Source organism: Bubalus kerabau, chromosome 11, assembly GCF_029407905.1.
Source record: "Bubalus kerabau isolate K-KA32 ecotype Philippines breed swamp buffalo chromosome 11, PCC_UOA_SB_1v2, whole genome shotgun sequence".
Lineage (NCBI taxonomy): Eukaryota > Metazoa > Chordata > Mammalia > Artiodactyla > Bovidae > Bubalus > Bubalus kerabau.
The window spans coordinates 71200345-71218441 of NC_073634.1; the positions used below are offsets into that span (position 1 = coordinate 71200345).

The 18097-nt window shown below is 41.1% G+C and overlaps 1 long non-coding RNA gene across 11 annotated transcripts in view; it reads right to left on the reverse strand.

The window, feature by feature from the left end:
• LOC129623286 (uncharacterized) overlaps positions 1-18097 on the reverse strand; it is a 57497-nt gene that overhangs the window by 29561 nt on the left and 9839 nt on the right. For 3 of the 11 annotated variants that reach the window (XR_008700450.1, XR_008700456.1, XR_008700457.1), the window contains 3 exons: positions 10565-10745; positions 9391-9449; positions 121-225 (listed from right to left, as the gene is read on the reverse strand). This is a non-coding gene — a long non-coding RNA (uncharacterized LOC129623286). Of the gene's footprint in view, positions 1-120; positions 226-9390; positions 9450-10564; positions 10785-13058; positions 13124-17034; positions 17085-18097 lie in introns of all 11 variants that reach the window. The other 8 variants (XR_008700453.1, XR_008700455.1, XR_008700451.1 and 5 more) reach the window with 6 other exon arrangements.

Consider the following 18097-nt stretch of genomic DNA (forward strand, 5'->3'; position numbering starts at 1 on the left):
AATCATATTTACTGCCATGTCTCAGTTACTATTCAAAGCATTTTACTTGGACTAACTAATTTATTTCTCATGAAACAGGTGCTATCATTAACCCTACTTTAGAGAAGTTAAATGACTTACCCAAGGTCACATAGTAAGTGGCTGAGTCAGAATTCAGTCCCCATCAGGCTGGCTCCAGAGTCACAGCCTCAACTACCACATTACAGTGATAAGACCATGTGTCATCTGTCAGGTGAGGAAGACAAAAAACACACAAGCCCGAGTTACTGATGATATGGAGAAACAGACAATCCCATGCAATGCTGGTGTTAACATTCTTAAGTGTAGTTTGGCTCCATGAACCAACATTTTAACTGTGCATATCCTTTAACTCAGTCATTCCATTTCTTAAAATTTATCCAAAGGACATACATGGACAAGAGTATAAAGATTACGTACCAAAGTATTTTCTAAAGAATGTATGCTGCTGCTGCTGCTAAGTCGCTTCAGTCATGTCCGACTCTGTGCGACCCCATAGACGGCAGCCCACCAGGCTTCCCCGTCCCTTGGATTCTCCAGGCAAGAATACTGGAATGGCTTGCCATTTCCTTCTCCAATGCATGAAAGTAAAAAGTGAAAGTGAAGTCGTTCAGTCATGTCCGACTCTTAGCGACCCCATGGACTACAGCCTACCAGGCTCCTCCGTCCATGGATTTTCATGGCAAGAGTACTGGGATGGGGTGCCATTGCCTTCTCCGAAAGAATGTATATAATATCACAAATATAAACCTCAATGGGCATACCAAAAATCCAACAAATTCATTCATTCAACAAATATTTATTGAGCACCACCTGTATACCTGGAGCTGGTACTAAGCTATAGGTACAGAAAAAGTAGATAAAAAAAAAAAATCCCTATTTTCATGGAGTCTATATTCTAATGAAGGGTGTTAGGCAATAAACAAGAAAAAAAAGTATAGCATGTTGGGCTAAACACTATAAAGAAAAGTAAAGGAGAGAAGGGAGAGGGTAAAGGAAGGGGAATTGTTACAACTTGAAGAACATCAGGGAAGACCCCGCTGATTAGAGACAAGATAAACAGATTAAATACAAAGTAATATGCATTATGGTAATATCCACACGTGGAAATATAATTCAGCTATTAATTCTATGTTTACTGACATGAAAAGATGTCTATAACACACAATCCAACAACAAAAGATTCTCACTACACATAAAAAATAGGGTACTATGTAAGGTAATGAATGTGTTAACCATATTGTGGTAATAGTATCGAATCATCACACTGCACACCTTAAACATACACAATGTTATATGTCAATTACATCTCAATGAAACTAGGGGGAAAAAGGACAAAAGGATTACAGAACAGTTTTAAAGAAGAAAAACAGTATTAAGGTATGGATCCATTCATGAGAAATTATTAATACATGTGTGCACATAGTTATGCTCTATATGGGCAAGAAAACAACACAGAAAGATTGATAATACCAAGCAAGGGTCTAGGCTGAGTGCCAGATAAGTGGTACAGGCAGCATATGTTTGTTCTCCTACCTACTCATTCACCCTCCTCTGCACACCTATGCTTTGATCCAGAAAGGATTATAAGGACAGCAAATCCACAGAGCCCCACAAGTTCATTAACTCTCCCCATCCTTCTGCTCTTCCCAGAAGCCAGGACAGTGATAGCGTGAAAGGAATAAAAGAAAAGCTGAGAGGTCATAACATGGATGGAAGGAAGCCCCCAGAGATTCAGATTCGTCTACCTCAGCACACGGGAAACAACCTGGGAGGTGTATTTCCTCCCTCCAAATCTCTAGGATTTGAAGCAAGTCTATCTGATTTAGATTCTCTAGTCCAGCTCCTCAGTTCAGTTCAGTTCAGTTGCTCAGTCATGTCCGACTCTTTGCGACCCCATGAATCGCAGCACGCCAGGCCTCCCAGTCCATCACCAACTCCCGGAGTTCACCCAGACTCACGTCCATCGAGTCAGTGATGCTATCCAGCCATCTCATCCTCTATCGTCCCCTTCTCCTCCTGCCCCCAATCCCTCCCAGCATCAGAGTCTTTTCCAATGAGTCAACTCTTCGCATGAGGTGGCCCAAGTACTGGAGTTTCAGCTTTAGCATCATTCCTTCCAAAGAAATCCCAGGGCTGATCTCCTTCAGAATGGACTGGTTGGATCTCCTTGCAGTCCAAGGGACTCTCAAGAGTCTTCTCCAACACCACAGTTCAAAAGCATCAATTCTTAGGCGCTCAGCTTTCTTCACAGTCCAACTCTCACATCCATACATGACCACAGGAAAAACCATAGCCTTGACTAGACGGACCTTTGTTGGCAAAGTAATGTCTTTGCTTTTGAATATGTTATCTAGGTTGGTCATAACTTTCCTTCCAAGGAGTAAGCGTCTTTTAATTTCATGGCTGCAGTCACCATCTGCAGTGATTTTGGAGCCCCAAAAAATAAAGTCTGACACTGTTTCCACTGTTTCCCCATCTATTTCCCATGAAGCATTGGGACCGGATGCCATGATCTCCTACTATACCCCAAATGCCTTGCAGGGCAGCCAAGAGCAAGACTGACTCATTCATAGGGCGGTGACAAGCCACAGCAGGCCAGAACACAGCACCTGGCATACCAGTGCCCACATCTTCCTTGGAGCAGAAAACAACACAGAACTGAGCCCTTTTTGCCCCCTACTTATCCCTCCCTCCATGCCTGGACCCAATAGGCTACCCTGGCTATGACACCCTAGAGATAAAGACTTCCCCACTAAGATTCTCAGGCCAGGTCTCCACCAAGAAAGCTGCCCGAGGTGACCAGCCATGCCAGAGTGATAGGAACATTTTCAGCTGGGATGCAGTTTTGAGTATATCCCTAGGTCCAGATATTTTGCTCTCAAATATGTGGAAGCAGAATACACTTCTGGTTTGAGCATAAAGCCACAAACAAGAAACTGGCAACTTCCTAAAGGTAGAATCCATGTTGCTATTCCCTATTTCTTTAGCCTGAGTGTAACCATGGAGGCACATGAATAGAGATAGGGGACCTAGGGAGAGATTTGACTATTTCAAAATATTTCTCAAACACTATCTGTTGCCTCTTGGATACCTACTCTATGCTAGGCCCTATGTTAAGAGCTTTCACATACTTACACCAAAAATAACAAATTACTTTTATCAAACATTCCTATTACATGCTACTAAATTTAGACACTTAAGGCACATACAGGTCCAACTACCCAGGTGATAGCTGAATATCCAGGCTTGAAATTAGGTTGAGGGTAAAAATCTGAGACTCTCCTCCAGGCTACAACACCGAAGAATCACTATATTACTACTATCAGGCCACAGCCTCAAGGCCCCATTCCAGCTTCTGCTCTCTCTCCTGGGCTTTCAGAAGGTAACATCACACACACACACACACACACACACACACACACACACACACAAATCTTAAACACATTTAGTCTATAAGTGAAAGAAATTCTTCACTAGTGAAGAGTGTAAGGTGAATCAGAGAAAAGCCAAAGCAATCATCTCTTCAGCAGAAGAGTCTCTTTCTCTCTTTATCTACCTCTCTCTAGCCTTTTCTGAATATGCAGTTATTGAGCAACTTTTATTATGCTTATTGCTATAGGATATAATCATAAGACATGCCTCCTGCTTGCAAGAATTTACTCTATTTAGAAAGACAAAATCAACACACAAGAAACCTGTCATTGAAAAAGGCAACTCCAAGGTGTATGTAAAACTGAAGCAGACTGACAGACAGAGAAGACAAACTAGTGGTTACCAAAGAGGAGAGGGACAAATTAGGGATTACAGATACAAACTACTATGTATAAAGTAGATAAGCAAAAAGGATACATTGCATGGCACAAGGAATTACAGCCATTATAATAGCTATCTTAAAATGGAGTATAACTTGCAGGTGTACACTATGCTGTACACCTGACACTATATAATACTGTAAATCAACTATACTCCAATAAAGAGGGGAGGAGCACTAAGATTTCCAGTGCAAGAGTGGTGGAAGTAACACAAATGGAGGGGTAAATGATAAGACAAATGGTACACATAGGTATCTTCAATTTCAAGCACAATCTCCCCCTTTTTTGTCCTATTCTTAGTAGAAATGTCTCACTTCAAGAAAAATCTGAAATACAAAAATCCAAGACATAAAATTGGGAATCATTTACTAGAAAAAAGGATTTCTTTGCTGTAAAGTTTAAGACAGATAAGATAGTAAATTTTATGTGTTTTTATCACAATTTTTTTAAAAGGCAATGTATATAGGGGTTAAAATTTTCAGCAACACAGTAAGATTAAAAAAACACAGAAACAAACCTCCAGAGGTAGTCTGTTTCTAGCAAGTATATAGAGTCCTCTCCGTTTTTCATACAAACACTAATACTAGCATGCCATGAACTTTTATCTTGCTTGCTTTAGTTTTCTCTTAATGGATCTGAGATTACTCCATATCTGTGTGTGTGTGTGTGTGTGTGTGTGTGTGTGTGTGTGTGTGTGAGAAGGTGGGTATATCTTTCTTTTTAACTGCTATATAATATGGTGCTATCCACCATATCAACTAGTCCCTTATCAACCAACATACACTAAGATATTTTTTATCAAAATGTGTTAACGGCTTTGCACACCAATTTTTGCACATTTTTCCCTCTCAACAAAAATGTTCAGATTTCACCCTTCATAATACTTCCAAGCAACTGCACTGTGTGCTAAGTCGTGTCCAACACTGCGATGCTAGGGACTGTAGCCTGCCAGGCTCCTCTGTCCACGGGATTCTCCAGGCAAGAATACTGGGGTAGGTTGCCATGCCCTTCTCCAGGGGATCTTTCCAACCCAGGGATTGAACCCACATCTCTTTTGTCTCCTGCATTGGCAATCGGGTTCTTTACTACTAGCGCCACCTGGGAAACCCAACTATGAATGATAACGGGCATTTGCTTTAATTTGAATTTAACAGTGCTTCACTTAGGCTCGTCTCTACTAGGCTGTATGTTGTGGTTGTCACAAGGAATCACCAAAGGTATGACTGATAAAGAAACAGAATACACACAGCATCCTCTGAATAAGTTGTTCATCCTTCATTCTATCATCTATCTTTATAAATAGTTTGTCAATGATATAGCAGTCCTCCCTTATTTGTGTGGGATACATTCCAAGTCTTGGAACCATGGACAATACTGAACCCTATATATTCTATGTTTTTTCCTATGGCATACACAGCGTAGGTATGCTGAACTAAAGGATGATTCACATCCTGGACAGGAAGGAGAAGGATGGCACAAGATTTCATCACATTACTGAGAACAACATGCAATTAAAAACTTACAAATTGTTTATTCCTGGAATTTTCCATTTAATATTCTCAGACCTGAAGTAACTGAAACCGCAAAAAGCAAAACCTCTGATGAGGGGGAACTACTTCTACCCTTTACTGTGTTTAATGCTCAGAAAATTAAAAATATACATACATACATACACACACACATTCATTACTTAAGTAATTTTTTCTAAAAACACCTCCTTCACTTCAGAGTCTTGGAGTCTACTATTTGGTGTCTTTTAGAGAAAGCACAGTGAGACAGAACGACTGAGGGCTCTATAGACTCACAGGGTTTGAATCTCAGTTATTCCAAGTTAATCCACTTCTCAGAGCCTCTGGCTTGTCATCTGTAGACCAAGGGCAATGCCATGTATCTCCCACGAAGGAAAACTGCCATACAGGGTGAAAAGTCCATTCAAGAGGACCAAAGTACTTAACTGAATCAGAACTGCCTGGGGAAGTCCAGGAACTGCTCAGAGAAGTGGTAAACAACAAGAAGGAATCTGATCAGTCAATGAGAGAAAGGGTGCCTCTGGCAGAGGTAACAACACACACGCCAAGGGTAAGAACTGTGCAGAGCCACAAAGCCCCAACGCAGGTACTAATAAGAAGGTGAAAGGCAATTTACTCAACAAGTTCTTATTGAGTACCTCTACACACTAGGCGCTGAAGACAGAATCATGAGCAAGAAGGTCCCTGTCCTCACGGAGCTTACAGTGTAGTAAGAGGGAAAGACAAATGAGTAAAAAGCAATAAGTGGTCTAGTGGAAACAAACAGGGTGCTGTAATAATGTGGTGTTGCTTTACATACAGAGGCCAATAAAGACCTCCAAACTGAGATAATGCTCAACTGAAACTTAAAGGCAAAGGATAATGAGGTGAAGAACAGGGTAAACAGTATTACAGGCAAAGGCCCTGAAGCCAGAGAACTGAAAGCAGGTGATGATGCATTCAGGAGATAAGGGGAAGAGGGACTTGAAATGAGACTTGAAATACAGGGAGGGACCAGATCTTACTAGGCCTTGTAGGCCACAATTTGAGTCAAAATTTGCAAGACTTTGTTCCAACCTGAGACATCTGGACTTGACTGTATAGGTAACACAAATGCAACACAGGATTTTAAAAGGAGAGACGAGGCTGGGTTGTTTTTTAAGGACAGTAGAAGCTTTTTAGAGGATAGCTGCAATAGGGAGTGACAACAGCTTAGAGACCAAAAGACAACCTACATTAGGGCACGGTCACTGCATACAGAGAAAGCAGCATCCCAGAGGCAAATCTGAAGTGCAGCTGACAGCCTTCAAAGTCTATGTTCCATCCCGCTTTCTCAGTCCAAAGCCTAAGTCCCCAGCATATTCCAAAGCAAGTGACCTGCAGTCTACCGGGTCATTAAGGCCCTCTTACCAGGTAGAGTCTGCCTCACTGGGAATGTGTGCCTACCACTAGCAATAAGAAGATGAGGTACACAGAGACAGTTATCCACTGTCCCCACTGGATGACAGGTGACAGTCTAAGTTTCCTGGGACCTCAGGATCCAAGTAAAGAGTTCAAATCCTTTTCTTTCCCCTTTAGGGGAGGGGGAAGGGGAAGGTGGTCAAAGTGTCCTCTAAGTCAGAGTTTCTCCAAATATGGTCCTGTAGATGATGACTGGTGTCAGAGTCACCCAGAAGGCCAATCAAAATGCAGATTCCTGGTTACCACCCATACCAATTTAATCAGGATAGCAGGAGTAAAGACCAGGAATTTGCCTTTTTTATTTTATACTAAGGCAATGGCACCCCACTCCAGTACTCTTGCCTGGAAAATCCCATGGACGGAGGAGCCTGGTAGGCTGCAGTCCATGGGGTCGCTAAGAGTCGGACACGACTGAGCGACTTCACTTTCTCTTTTCACTTTCATGCATTGGAGAAGGAAATGGCAACCCACTCCAGTGTTCTTGCCTGAGAATCCCAGGGACAGGGGAGCCTGGTGGGCTGCCGTCTATGGGGTTGCACAGAGTCAGACACGACTGAAGTGACCTAGCATAGCACAGCATAGCATAGCCAGCCACTTAACAATGTTGTGACAGTTCCAGGTGCATAAGAGAGTGACTCAGCTGTACATATACATGTGTCCATTCTCCCGGGAATCTGCATTTTAAGTAAGTATCCTACTCCTCAACACTTGCCTCCATGGGTAATTCTGATATATTAAAGCCTCAAAACCGTAGCTCTAAGAATAGGGCCAATGGAGGAAAGCTGACTGGCAATGTCAAAACCAGGGGACCTCATAGAGCCAAGACTCAAGCTGGGCAGGAAATAAACTAAAAAGGGAGTCAGAAGGGCTTATGAAATTTGAAGGCCCCCAAAGCAGAAAATAGAAGGCAGGACATCAGAGCATGGGGATTAGAGAGCAGAGGAGTCAGACAGGTAGCACTCTTGGGGTAATCACTAACGATGGCCATGATCTCCAGCTGCCTTAGGCTGGGTTTTCCCAGGAAGCACTAGGCGGGGAGTACAGAGGATTCATCTCACACAGACCAGCTGACTGGGCCTTGGATGTCCAGTATGTGCAGACAATCACTCCATCCAACCATCATAAGGGGGACAACACCACTAATCAGTAAGTACTATTTCTATCCCAGTGATTCCCCTTCAGCATCCACCACGATGCCAGCTATTGGTCAGGCTGTAGAAGAGCACCAGGCTATGTAGAAAAACATACAGAACACCTCTAAAGGGTAATGACTAGTCCTACTCACCAAGATTCCTTAGTTGGCACATCAGAGCCCTCTAACATTGCCATAAACTCTAGGACAACTCCAGGTAAGAAATTCTGAAGCCCACTGCCTTCAACCATCAGGTCCTACCATCCATGCACACCCAGCCAGCCTTTCACTACTCTTTACTGCTGCTAAGTCACTTCAGTCGTGTCCGACTCTGTGCGACCCCATAGATGGCAGCCCACCAGGCTCCCCCCATCCCTGGGATTCTCCAGGCAAGAACACTGGAGTAGGTTTCCGTTTCCTTCTCCAATGCATGAAAGTGAAGAGTGAAAGTGAAGTCGCTCAGTCGTGTCCAACTCTTCGCGACCCCATGGACTGCAGCCCATCAGGCTCCTCCATCCATGGGATTTTCCAGGCAAGAGTACTGGAGTGGGGTGCCATTGCCTTTACTAGGCCTCACCAAAAGAGTCCCACCCTATATTATACACTCCCATGTCCCTCCTCAAACTTCAGAGAGAAATGCCACAGATTCAGGTTAGGCAGGAAGTCCCGAACTCCTGAGGCTAGCTCCTATGCTTAATTTGGAGGGAGGAGATAGCCTGAAGGAGTGCTCACCATACCTGAAGGAAGTACCCTCAGCCTACCAGAAGGGAGCACCGAGATTGCTGAAGGCTTCTTTACAGGAAACTTATTAAAAATATAAGCGAGTTGAGCCTAATACATTTAAAAGGAGGGAAGGTAAGCTCCTGGGAGCAGAAATTAAAAGCAGGGGCAGGGTGAGGTAAGATAGGATTTCTGGGGATTTGACTTTAAATAGCATATAAAACACAAAGCAACACAAAATTTAGTTCAAACTTTTACATGTTAACTACCTGATCCTTCCTATAATCCAACAGCTGGTTTTACACTACAGAAGTAACAATGCTAGAAGATAATTTTAGTAATTCCAAAGATTATTTATGGCTTTAATCCTGAACTGCTTGCCCTGTCCCTGCTTACACTCCACCCATGATCCTGATTCTCTAGGTTTTTCACCTAATGATTCAGCTTCCAACTTCACCCTTGCCTCATCTTATTATCCCTAAGCCTTTTGCTTCTTTCCTTACTTGCTTAGGATTGCACTCCACTCTCAGCTATTCTGCCATCAAACACTCAAATAATCTGCCTATTCAGATCCTCAACCGTGATCCTAGGTACTCATGCCCCTTTCATGGCCAAGTCCCCTTGGCCATGGCCAAGGATTGAAAGGAGAAACCCAAGCAGTGGCAGGGCATTTAAGGAAGCATGTTCTAAGCAGATTGAACAGCCTATGTAAAGTCCCTGGAGCAAGAAAGCTTACCTGAAGAGATGTGATGAGCTGGGGAGGTCAAGGTAGAGAGTACACCATGGCAGATGATGCTGGAGAGACCAAGAAGGAGGGTCTTGTAAGACATATGAAGCTGTTTTATCATTCTCTTAACAAGTATTCACTGAGTGCTTACAATGTGCCAGGCACTGTCCTGTTTTACTGTTGTAAATAAAACAGACAATATCCCTATTCTCAGAGAATTTACATTCCAATTGGTGGAAACTATAAACAAATACGTGGCTAAACTAGAAAAACATCATTTATTAGCTAGTGCTATGTAAAGAAATAAACAGGTGATGTGCTGGGATGTACGTGTATAAGTGGCTACTTCATAATAATTAGGTGGTCACAGGAAAGCCTCTCTGAGGAGATGACATTTAGAAGTAGGTATCCAGGGACTTCCAGGTGGTCCAGTGGTTAAGACTCTGCACTTTCCATGCAGGGGGTGTAGGTTCAATATCTAGTTGAACTAAGATCCCATATGCCACACGGCACAGTCAAAAAATTTTTTAAATAATAAAAAAAATAAAAGTAGGTGTATCTAAATAAAAAGGAATGAGCCATTCAAAAATCAACGGAAAAAGCATTCTAAGTGTGGTAACAGTACACACATGCAGAGGAATTAGATCATGATCATTCTTAACATTTTATAAAGATCACTCTGGCTGCACTGTGGAGAATGGAATCAAGGTAGAGGAGAATAAAATGAAGACCGGAGACAGAAATGAAAATGGATGGACATGGTTTTGGGTGGACTCCGGGAGTTGGTAATGGACAGGGAGGCCTGGCGTGCTGTGGTTCACGGGGTCGCAAAGAGTCGGACACGACTGAGTGACTCAACTGAACTGAACATTAAGAGGAAGAAAAAGCAGACAATAACAATGATGATAATAGCTAATAGCACATTCTAGATGCCTATCCATTGTTCTAAGCGTTTTACATATATTAATTCATTTAAATCCTCGCAAATACTATATTTTATAAATTAGAAAACGAAGGTACAGGACAGCGGCAAGGAAGAAAAAAGCAACTGGATCCAAGAAATACTGGGGAGGACAAGTCCTATGACAGGCTGGCTGTCAGCGATGGGAAGGGGAGGGAGGACTTAGAATGACCGCTAAGCTTTGGGCCCAGCAACCGCATGGGTGGTGGTGGTGCTGTTTACCACGTGGCAGGACACTGGAGGAGGAGCAACAGGGGAAGAGCAGGAGCTGCATTCTGCTGAGTCTTCAAAACATCCCAGTGAAGTTGTCCATGTCAACAATTGGATAGTCTGGTCTGGAGAGTGATCCGGGTATCATCCATGTGCAGATGGTAACTGAAGTGGCCAGAGAGGCTGAGACCACCTAGGGGGTGTAGGAAGAAAAGAAAAGGAAAAAAAAGGCCTAGAAACAGAATGATGACTTTTAAACCACAAAAAGGTCAATAAAAAATAAAAAATTTTAAACTACGTAAGAAAAAAGAAAAACCAAAAAAAGTTTTAAAAAGCACAAAAAGAATCACTGACAACAGAAAATTAGAAATACCTTAATGTGCCTCAATAGGAAAAAAGGTAAATAAAACATAATGCATCTAGTCTATGAAATACTATACAGTAGCCAAAAAGAAAGACCTATCTTCAGGTACCAGTATGGAATACCGTCAAGGCACATTACTGAATCAAAGAAAGAAATACATGAAAAAAAAAAAAAAAAAGAAATACATGAATGATACACAAAATGTGAGCCCATCTGTGTAAATAAATAAAACACAAAAATAGCACTTTAAATTTTTTCTGGGTTCATACATACATATGAAAACACAAAGTCTGGGAGGTACATTCTAAACTTAACAGGCTGCCTCTGGGAATACAGAAATAATTGAAATAGGAGAGCAGGAGTATTTAAAACACCTATAATCTTTTAAAATTAACAGTTTTTAATATATTCATATTTTAATTCACAACAGAAAAAGGTGCTCCAAAACTGCAAATTCATACTTTTGTAAATCGTGGAAGATTTTAAATGTGGTGTGATTCTGACAATATTGTAAATTTTAGTCACATTTTATTCTGATGAGAATTTTTGTCAAGATGTTGAGCTTTTGTTTTTTGAAACTAGTTTGTCATAACATATAGTACATAACCATAGTTTTATTTTCTAACACTACTATGAGTGTGTAGACTTAAATTTACTAAGAGAACAATTATTTGTAAAATAATATTAAATCCAGTATTAGCTGTCCATTTCAGACACTACTTGCAGAGATCTATGTTACGCTTTTTAAAGAATCACCCTCACGGTTGAAAGTAAATGTACTCTTTGTTTTGGTGCAGCTATTAGTGTTCTAATAAGCATGAGGTTATATTAAGGTGGTGGAAGCAGGAGGATAATTTTGATTCCACTGGGAAACTTAGGTTTTCATAAACTTATTGGGAAAATAGTTTTCCTTGTACTGCTGAAGTTTCTTTTTGGTATAGTATCTTTCTAAAAGAAAAGTGTGAAGGAGAAATTGAAGTCTGTACCTCTCCTCAACTGACCAGCATTGTATTCATGAATACTGTGTATCTTCCAATGAACAGTGTGGAAGCTGTTCATTTTTCAATCTGAAGTAAAAATACTTTCAAAAACTTTTTTAAAAACCTACATGTTTTGATTTTTTTAGACTATATTATTATATTGTCTATAAAGTTAAAGATCAATTTTTCAAAAAATAATGGTAATTCCTGCACCTTCTTCTCAATTTTGCTATGAACCTAAAACTGTTCTTAAAAAATAACTCAGTTTTGAAACGCTGGAAAAGAGGGAGCCTACAAAGGACATCCTTTACTTCAAATACTAAACTTTCTGTTTCTTCCACCCTCGACTGGCCTTGATGTTTAAATCTTCCAGCTTGCCATCTCTCCATGTCTGAGAAGTTAACATCAAACCCCCTAATTCCATGCTCTAGCCTTAATCCTTGGCCCCAGACCAAGTCTGGCCACAGATCCCCTAGACTAGGCCAGAACCCCTGGAGGAGGGTGAAATGCCTAAGTCCTAAACAAATATGAGAGAATGAGTGTGAAGATGCCAGCTTCAAAGACAGGAATCAGGTGGCCCTGCTGGCCAGCAGCAATCTCAAAAGGGAAAACGTATTTGAAGATCTGGAAGCAGCTCTGCAGTGCTGGGGGATAGGGCTGGGGGACAGTCAGACAAAATCAGGGGGATGCAGTGTGGGACAAGCTGAAGAGATCATCAGCCCCACTCATGAAGATACTAAGCGAAGTGCAACAATATGGTGGAAACCACATTCACAGCAAAAGGAAGAGGGGAAGCTTCATTCTGTGAAGGGGCTGGGGCATCGTGGAAGGTTGTGTAGGCATATCTAAAGGAGTCACTAAAGATCAAAGCAGCAATTCCAGGAGGCACAGAGTGAAAGTTTAGAAAATTTCTGGAACAGCAGAAAGAGACCAGGGACTTGGCTCCTTCCTGAAAAGAAAGAAGGTTCTACAAATGAGGAGCAAGGACACTGAAATAAAGCCTTTCCTTCATCAATAAACCAAAGACAGAGAAATCATGATAGATCTCTGGTGATTGCACTCTTAACTTCCTGAGGATAAAAGATGATACATTTGCTCTACATGTTTTCCTGGCTACCCAAAGAGATGACACTGCCTAGGTCTTACCCAATAGCTGACTCACCATCAATTAGTCTCTATCACAGCCTGCTGTGCCTCACGCATCACATAGTCACATACCGGACAGCTCTGAAAAGAAAACAATCTGGTGTGAGCTGTCAAAGTCCTCTCGGTACCTGACCTCACCCTCTGGGGTAGGTTTCATTTCAAAACTGAAAGGGACTGAAGGGCTGGGGAAATCCAAAGATCAACAGAGCCCAAGAACAGGTGGTTCCCAGCAGAAAAGGGTCCCATGCTGGAATTCAAAACAGAAACCAGACCACTGATAAGGCAGTTAATGATGTCTGTCTCCAAGCCTTCAGACGCCATTTATACATTTTCCAATATTTACAACAGAGAATGACCATGATAATCCTACTGCTGACAACTAAAAATATAATTCTCAAATTTTCAAAAAACTTCTTGGCTTTATTAAATTTTAGAGCTTTGGGGTATCTCCAATAGCTGGGGTATTGGGGGGATTTCTTAATTCTGCAGTCATTCACATAGGCCACATTTTAATAGTAACGAATTCTATCACCTCCTCTTCCTTCTTCATCTCCTCATGAAACCTTAGAAAAACTCTTGTCCCACTAAAAAATCACCAATCAGTTCACGATGGCTCTCTCACTACAGCAATATTCAATACAATGAAAGTGTACCTCATTAAAAGAGTCAGTTTATTTTCTTGAGGTTCATTTTAACTACCTGAGTAACCCTTAGGTAAGTCACTTAACCCTTCTGGGCTCAGTTTCTTCATCTACAAAGTAAGGGGGTTGGAAACAGACACAAGAAAAGCAATAAAACTTCCCTTAACTGAGAAAAAACTTAGGTTTTTAAGTCTAAAAGGTTCATCAAGTGGCAAGGAGAGTTTCTTTTTTTAAATATCATATCTAAATCTATCATGATAAAACACTAAGCATGAAGAAAAAACTTAAACTTTCAAAGAGAAGTGGCTATTACTTACAACGGGAAAAGAATCCTATTGACGCTGGACTTTTAATCTTAATCACTAGAAATTAGACAATAGAAAGCTATATACTTTGTAGTGTGTGTGCTCAGTTACTCCTCAGTCTTGTCCAACCCTTTGCGACCCCATGTACTGTAGCCCACCATGCTCCTTTGTACATGGAATTTTCCCAGCAAGAATACTGTAGTGGCTTGCCACTTCCTACTCCAGGGCATATTCCTGACCCAAAAGTCGAACCCACGTCTCTTGCATCTCCTGCACTGGCAGGCAGATTCCTTACCACTGCACCATCTGGGAAGGCACACTTTGTAGAGACTAGGACTACTATTCAATCTTAAACCTAGCTGACATCATTCACACATGAAGATACAAGATACACACACACACACACACACACACACACACACAAAGTAAATAAATAAATGGACCTTGAAAGTAGCATCTAGGCCCCTTTTCTTAAAAAAAAAAAAAAATCACTCAAAGTGTCCTAGTCAAATTAATATTTAAGGAACTTCTTCCCTGGCAGTCAATAGGTTAAGACTCCATGCTTCCACTGCAGAGGGCACAGATTTGATCCCTGATACAGGAATGCTGCGCAGAGCAGCCACCCCCCCACCCCAATTAATATTTAAAATTGAATCAAAGCTGAGAAAGACAAAGAATACGTGAGACATGTTTCTCCTCCCCCCAAGAAAAACCATTTAATGAAATTTACTAGGTGACTTCCGATGGTGTTTCCAAGTACAAACAGAAACTGTCCTATACACAACCCTCCCTGACAGTCGGGTTTGCGAGTTGCTCATCACCTAGTGGCCTGACGAAGTAAATGCAGTTTCATCAAGTGCCCGGATAAACTTCCCGACATTTTGTGATCTCTGGCAGTATATACGGGGGCTACAGCCTGAGGGCCTAGAGATTCTGAGCAGAGAACTGCAAACCTGCCAGACTCGCAGCGAATTGAATAGATTCAGTTCACTATCCATTTGTTCCCCAAGAATGTGGGGACGGCCCACATTTTGTGCTAACTAATCACAAGAAGTGCAAGGCTGCACTTGCAAACAGTGAGAGAGACAGACTGCTTCTGTGCTGACCAATCTGAACTGAAAGCAGGCTTAGATGCTAGGAGAAAACTGCAAATATTCCTTATAAATAGGAAGAGTGTCTTCAAACATTCTCACAATTGGATATGGAAGATACAGGCTATAAACCAATGAGAACAGATAGCAATTAGATTTCAATTCAAAACAAGAAATAATTTTCTACCAAAAAGAGTTATTCAACAATATAATGGAAGAAACCATAAACAAAATGAAAACATAATCTACAGAATGGGAGAAAATATTTGCAAATAACACACTCGACAAGGGCTTTATTGGCAAAATACATAAACAACTCACACACCTCAATAACAAAAAAACAAACCACCCAATCAAAAAATGGGCAGACCTAAACAGACATTAGTCCAAAGAAAACACACAGATGGCCAACAGGCACATGAAAAGATGTTCAACACTGCTAATTATTAGAGAAATACTCTTTGCGACCCCATGGACTATACAGCCCATGGAATTCTCCAGGCCAGAATACTGGAGTGAGTAGCCTTTCCCTTCTCCAGGGGATCTTCCCAACCCAGAGATCAAACCCAGGTCTCCCACATTGCAGGCGGATTCTTTACCAGCTGAGCCACAAGGGAAGCCCAGTTATTAGAGAAATACAAATCAAAACTACAATGAAGAGACTTCCCTGGTGGTCCAGTGGTTAAGAATCTGCCTTGCTATGCAGGAGACACCAGTTCAATCCCTGGTCGGAGAACTAAGACCCCACATGCCCCAGAGAAACTAAGTCTGTGTGCTGCAACTAGAAAGCCTGTGAGCCACAACTACTGAGCCCACACACTGCACCAAACGATCCCACATGACACAACGAAGACCATATGTGCCGCAACTACGACCCAGTGCAGCCAAATAAATAAATACTTTTTTTTTAAAAACTACGATGCAGAATTACCTCACATGGGTCAGAATGTGCCATCACTAAAAAGGTCTACAAATAACAAATGCTGGAGAGGGTATGGAGAAAAGGGACACTTCCTACACTGTGAATGGGAATGTAAATTGGTACAGCCACAATGGAAACAACTGGAGGTTCCTTAAAAAACTACAGAGTTGCCATATTATTCAGCAATCCTACTCTTGGACATACAGTCAGAGAAAACTCTAATTCAAAAATATACAGGCAACTGAGTTCCAGCTGAAGGGAATGAGATTAAGTAAGAAGGTCTCTATACCATGGCTCATACAAAGCAGACAGCCTGCAAGTTCACTTGTGGTAAAGCACGAAGGAAGCAACTGGTCACAAAAGCCTCTCGCAAAGAGTACGCCCTCTATTGCAAGGGTGAAGAAATCTCATCATTACAGGCCTGGTATTGCAGCACTCCATGAAATTAGAATTATCAGAAGTCCACTGAATTCCTGATTCACAAACTTTCCTACCAGTGTGGGAAGTTCCTCGGGACTTCAGAACAGATCTGCACTTCTAGAGTGCAGCTATTGGTCCTTCGAAAGAGGCAAGTGAAATCTATCTGTGGTCGGCTGTTTTGAAGACACCAACCTGTGTGTTATCCATGCCAAATGTGCAACAATTATGCCAAATGACATCCAGCTAGCACGCCACATACATGGAAAACATGCTTAAGAATCCATTCTGATGGGAAACATTTCATTCTTTAAAAATATTTTTTTCTCTTCTTCCTATTATTGGTAGTTCTGAGCATTAGATTTTTTTTTCCCCATGGGGTCAAAACATATCTAAGTATATGTTTACAAGTGGAAAAATAGAGTACAGAAATCAGGTATTGGCAGTTTTTCCATTTTCATTTCTGTGTGAATTTTTAATATAAATGCAGGGACATAAAGGCATTAATGCAAGTCAAAATGTTTCAGTGAACAAGTTTCAGCAGTTCAACTTTATAACAATTATAAATAAACCTGTTAAATTTCTCTGGACAATGAAAAAAAAAAGATACAGGCACCTCAATGTTCACAGCAGTACTCTTCACAACAGCCGAGACATGGAAACAACCTAAATGGCCATCAATAGATGCATATATGTAAGCAATATATATACACAATGAAATATTACTCAGTCATTAAAAATAATAAAATAATGCCATTTGCAGCAACATGGATGGACCTGGAGACTATCGTACTAAGTGAAGTCAGAAAGAAAAAGACAAATACCACACGATATCACTTACATGTGGAATCTAAAATATGATACCAATGAATTTATTCACAAAACAAGAACAGACTCACAGACACAGAAAACAAACTCATAGTCACCAAAAGAGAAAACGGGTACAGGAGGGATAAATAAAGAGTTTGGGATTAGCAGACACAAACAACTATATATAAAACAGATAAACAACGTGGTCCTGTATAGCACATGACATACTCAATATCCTATAATAACTATAATGGAAAATTTTAAATATATATATATATACACACACACACACACACATATATATAATTAGATTTCTTAAGAAGTGATAAGCTTCCCAGCAATGGAACTATTCAAAAATAATTTAAATGATCATATCTGTCAGGGGACTACAGAAAGCAATCCTGTAAGTGAATGGCAGACTGGAGACAATTTTGTGGCTGTGGTACCACTTTTCACTTAAGTAAAAGTGGACAAATTATTTAACTCTATTTGCTTCACTCTTATTGTCTATAAATTTGCAACCCAAATAATAGTACCCATCTCCTAAGATTACTAAGAAGATTAAATAATACGATACTTTATAAAGTACTTAAAACGATGCCTAACATAGAAACTGTATGAAACCAGCAGCTAGCTGCGGGAAGTGGGGGTGGGGGGTGGAAAGTGAAACCTAAATGTGCTGCTTGTTTTAGTTATCTGCTCCCCACTCTCAACCAAAGAATTCCTGGTTGTCCCTGGCCAGAGGCTAGGTTCCCTTGGCAACCAGCCTCAAAAAAGGAGCTCCGATCTACCTTCCTCAGAAAAGCAGCTCATTCTTTGCCCTGAAATCTAGCATCTCCATCTGCACAAAGCAAACTCCCTCAAATCCC